The 5,292-nt window shown below is 43.7% G+C and overlaps 1 pseudogene; it reads right to left on the reverse strand.

Annotated features, from left to right (window-relative positions):
• Positions 1-510: 510 nt before the first annotated feature.
• Positions 511-5,292, reverse strand: part of LOC102817772 — a 6,010-nt pseudogene continuing 1,228 nt past the window's right edge.

Consider the following 5,292-nt stretch of genomic DNA (forward strand, 5'->3'; position numbering starts at 1 on the left):
CACCACTGATCTTGCATTAGTTGTTATGTGCTGTGGAATCAGTTCCAACTCATAGCGACCCTGTACAGGGTTCCCAAGGCTGTAAATCTTTACAGGAGCAGAATGCCTCAGCTTTCTCTTGCGGAACAGCTTGTAGTTTTGAACTGCTGACATTAGAGGTGAGTTAATTAAATGGTGTGGCTGTATGGGTTAATACGCGGACTTCAAGGTTGGTCTGAATCCCAAGGTCGGCGGTTCAAGCTCACCAGCCGCTTCTCAGAAACCCTATACAGGGTCGCTATGAGTTGGAACAGACTCAATGGCACTTCACAACAACAACAATGAAATGTTTGACCAAATACAGTGGGCAAATTTTTTTGTTTGTTTGAATATATAGTTTTATTTAGAATGCAGCAGTAACACCATGATAATAAATTGTCACAAATTTGTACCAAGAAACACATAATCCTTGAAATGTGTTGTTTTTCATAAGTAATTTAAGTACAGTGTTATTATTATTTGGTACTAGCGTCAAAGATGACCTTTAGATTCTTCAGCTTTTGGGCATTTAGTAGCATTAAACTGATTATCTAGTCCGACAGAGGTCAGAAATTCAAAAGCAGTTTCTTTTTCTTCTGTCTGTTCCTTTGCAGTAAGCTCCATCTTCTCAGGTGAGAAATCATTAACAGGGAGACCGTCAACCATCTCCCTGGCCTTATTCTTGATTATAACAGGGAATGAGTAGAGCGGATCATCAGGAACACCATAAGAGAAACTGTCAGAGATCACACCCAGGGACACAGACTCCTTTTGGGGTTCTAAACCAGGTGTCTGTGATGTGGTCAGTGATGGCTTTCACAGCAGACATTGTGACTGGAGAGTTTTTGACCCTTGATGACAGCGGCATCACGCTGCTGCACAGCTGTGATGAATTCTTCCCTGAGCCAGCTGTCAGTCTGCAGAGCTTCATAAACACCAACTTTCTTGCCTGGAAATTTCACCTTGGCATGGTTGACATCTGGATACTGAGCTGAGGAATGGTTTCCCCAGATGATGACATTCCGTACATTGTTAGCAGTCACGCCCAGTACAAGTACAATCTGACAGGCCTCTGGTAGCGTAGTGGTTATGAATCGGGCTGCGAACAGCAAGGTCAGCAGTTTGAAACTACCAGCGGTTCCGTGGGAGAAAGATGAGGCTTTTTGCTCCCATACAGATTTACAGCCTCGGAAACCCTGGGCAAGGGTCACTATGAGTCGGAACTGACTCCACGGCACATAACAACAATAACAACATTCTTAACTTGGTAATTTTGTATGGTCCGTGAATGATGTAAAAATTTTTGGTGGAAAAAAGGTTCCTCCCCCCAGCTCTACTGGGTCTCAGTGAGTTGGAACCTACTGGACAGCACTTAGCAACGACAGCAGCTTTTCTTTGGAGTCCCTGGGTGGGTGCGGACGGTTATGCACTTGGCGGCTAGAGGTTTCAGCCCATCCAGAGGTAACTCAGAATAAAGTCCTGGCAATCCACCGCAGAAAAACTAGATCTAGAAAGGACAGCTCTTCTCTGACACATCCAGGATTGCCATGACTTGGGGTTGTTGTTTTTAAATGTATGCTTTGATGTTGTTCTGAGTAGTAAATGAGACACACAAGATTTCTGCTCTTAGGAAGATGACATGCTAGAGGTATTGAGAAAGATAATAAGCAAATAAACAGGTGACGACCAAGATGACTTGCGAGAGAAAGATCCCAGCATGCTGGGAGAGAATAACTTGGTTGTTGTTTTGTTCTGTCTAGTCTGTTCTAACTCGTAGCAACTCTGTAAATGCTTATGGAAGCAGAAAACCTCATCTTTCTCCAAATAGAATAGCTAGGGATAACCAATTTTGGATTCTGTGGTCACTTATAGAAGGGCATAGTTGAATTGAGAAATTTAAGAGCAATTGGAACTAACCATTGGCAGAGTTATGAAAAAGTGTTATAGGGAGCAGGATCAGAAAGTGCAAGGGCCCTGAGGCAGGAACAAGCAAGTAGGAGTAGCAGAGAACAGAAAGGAAGACTGCTCTTGGAACTTAACAACTCCTTAGTATAACCTAATGCGCTGGTTCTCAAACGGGAAGCATGCATCAAAATCGCCTGGAGAACTTATTTAAAAAACAGGCTGGACCCCTCTTCCTGAGTTTTTTTACCTTGTAGGTCTGGGGTGGAGTCTAATAATTTGCATTATGACAAGGTCCCAGGTGATACTGATGCTGCTGGCCCTGGGACCACATTTTGGGAACTAAAGTCCCTCTCAGACTCTTTCTTCCTAGGTGGGTTTGCATTTGTAAGTTCCAAGAGAGGAACATCAGTGAGGGAGAGGAAATGATGAACACTCAGATCTGGTGGCCTTATAGGATTAGCACTGGACTGCTAACCAGAAGATTGGAAATTCAAATCCACCAGCTACTCCTCAGTAGAAAGATGAGGGTTTCTGCTCCCATAAGGATTTATAGCCTCAGAAATCCTATACAAATTGCAGCACTTAACAGCAACAACAGGAGGCAGGAGTGAAAGAGAGCCCTCCCTGGTGGCTCCTGAGGGAGGACAGAAATTGTTAAGAGCAACAATGACTGCAGTGAACACTGTGATGTATAGCCCAGGTCAAGGATGATGGACTAATGGTGGGGACAGTCCGCAGCTGTCAGCCCCCCCCCGTGGGGATTGCCTCTCTCAAAGACAGCTGCCTTCCCCAAGGTCACACCTCCTTCCAGGGAGCCCACATTCAGTGATGGATGGAGGTCCTAAAGACCTGGCCTTTTTGGAATACCTCTGAAGGACTCTTGAAGTTCTGGAAAAGTCTCTGTAGGATTGACTGAGGCCTTTGATGGGGCTGCATTGCAGCTTGCTGACCCCAGTTCTGCTTCCTCCCCGCACCCCTCCATGAATGCTGGACCATAACCTTCATCTCATCTTCATCTTCCTGGGGATCCAGCCGCTTGTGACAGGGGAGTTTCAGCCTGTCTACTGGGATGAGTAATCTAAACTTCTTCCTCACCTCCTTCAGTAAAATTTGCTGTGCTCACAAATGCTTTTGCAAGACAGTGTTTCTATTTAGAAGAGCTTAAAGAGGGAAAACGAGGTGACAGCTGACCGTTAGAAGAATGGAAATGAAATGCCCAGTGATTGGCATATAGTAAACATTCAATGAATGCTTGGTGAACTAAACGGAACCGAATGCTAATAAAAGGGAAAAGCCAAGTTTGTTGAAAGTTCTCTTAGAATAACTGCTTGATTTGTTTACTTTAGACCCTGAGAATGTGGGTCTAAAATAACTCGCTAATTTGCTTGCTTATTCATGATAGTTGCTTCTACTTGTAGAGAAGCAGTATTCAGTTTTAGGCAATTTTAATAACTTTTTGAAAAGTCAGCTGCTAATCGGGTCCCTGCACTGTCTTACTATAGATTCATGATTTTAAAATGCCCCTGGCCTCTTTTCCCCCCTCACTGCTCAGCCTGGTCTCTCAGGAGTCCCAGTGTTTACTTTATTTAGGTGTCTAGGCAGGTGGATAATATGTGATTTACAAACCTGATTTCAGATCTCAGCATCAAATGAGAGCATCCTCCCCAGTACCATGCTGTCCTTGTCTTGTCACACTGTAAGTCACCATTGTAGGCCTCAACTTGCCTGATCCATAAAATGGAGCCTGCATTTTTTGCATTTATCAATATTAAGAGAATAGATGAACTATCTGATTGGCTCTCACAAGCTCCGGGACTCTTTTGTTGTAAGCTGATCATAGTCAGAGGTCCCAAATCATTTCCAAATCCCTGGGGTCAACATAACGTACAGGAGAGTTCTGCTCATCAGTGATCAGAATTGCAAATTAAACGAAGGAAAGAAAATAAGAATTCTTGAGCTTGATGTGTGTTGTAAAAGTCCAGAATGAGCCCAACGAGACCCAACTCTGTTTGACCTAACTTGCCTCTTCAAATTCAGAGAACCAAACCCGGGGAATGATTTCCAAAGATGAGATTAAATTGAACATTGCCAGTCAGTCAGCAAGTTTTTTTGTGTTGTTTCTTAGGTAGAACATTATAATATGTTCTAGGAGCTATAGGATATAAGCACTGGACTGCTAACCACAAAGTTAGTGGTTTGAGCCCACCAGCTCTTTATTAGGTGAAAGATGAGGCTTTCTGCTCCTGTGAAGATTTATAGCTTTGGAAACCCTACATAGGGTTGCTCTGAGTTGGACCTGACTCAGCAGCACCTAACAACATCAATCAAAAGAGTCCTAATGGCACAAAGGTTAAGCTCCCAGCTACTAATTGCAAAGCTGGCAGTTCACGTCCTCCAGTGGTCCTGAGGAAGAAAGACTTGCGCCGCTGTTGGAAACCCTTTGGGAAAGTCCTCCTCTGTCTTATGTTGTCATTGTTGTTAAGTGCCGTCGAGTCAGTTCCAACTCCTACTGACCCTATATAGAGTTTCTGAGGAACAGCAATGGTTTTGAACCACCAATCTTGCGGTTCAAACTGACCTTGCCATCCAGTGCTTATCCTATAGCGCCACACCAGAATTTCATCTTACAGGGTTGCTGTAAGTCAGAATCAGGTTGAAGGCGCACAAAAACAACATCGTGTTTTATTGGATGGCTTGGTCAAAAAAAGGTGTGGTTTCTGCAAGGGCTCCAGGTGTGTGTGTGTGTGTGTGTGTGTGTGTGTGTGTACGCACATGCGTGCTCTCTGTAGATATCCTCTAAAGTGCCGAGAGAGTCTACAGAGCTTGCTTTGGGTCTTTGGGAGTTAGGTGACCCATGAAAGTCTCCCACATGGTTACCCATTAAAGTAAACAGTTATGCGTCTAAGAGTTGAGTATTGTTTAGAATGCTTTTATTGCATCCTATCAGTAGGTCCATAGCTTGTTATGATCCACATAATCGAAAGTCTTTGCTTAGTCAATACAGCACAGGTAAACATCTTTTTGATATTCTCTGCTTTCAGCCAAGATCCATTGGACATTGGCAATGATATCCCTCGTTCCACGGCCCCTTCTGAATCCAGCTTAAATCTCTGGAAGTTCTCTGTCAGTGTATGCTTGAAGCCTGTATTACCTTTAGTAAAACTTTACTCACATGGGGTATCAAAGAGATTGTCTGATGATTTCCACATTCCGTTGGGTCACCTCTCTTTGGAATGGGCACAAATACGGATCTCTTCCAGTCAGTTGGCCAGATAGTTGTCTTCCAAATTTCTTGACAGAGATGAGTGAGTGCCTCCTGTACTGCTTCACTTTCTTGAAAGATTTCAGTTTGTGTTCCATCAATTCCTG

The sequence above is a fragment of the Chrysochloris asiatica genome, unplaced genomic scaffold, assembly GCF_000296735.1.
Source record: "Chrysochloris asiatica unplaced genomic scaffold, ChrAsi1.0 scaffold00078, whole genome shotgun sequence".
Taxonomy (NCBI): Eukaryota; Metazoa; Chordata; class Mammalia; order Afrosoricida; family Chrysochloridae; genus Chrysochloris; species Chrysochloris asiatica.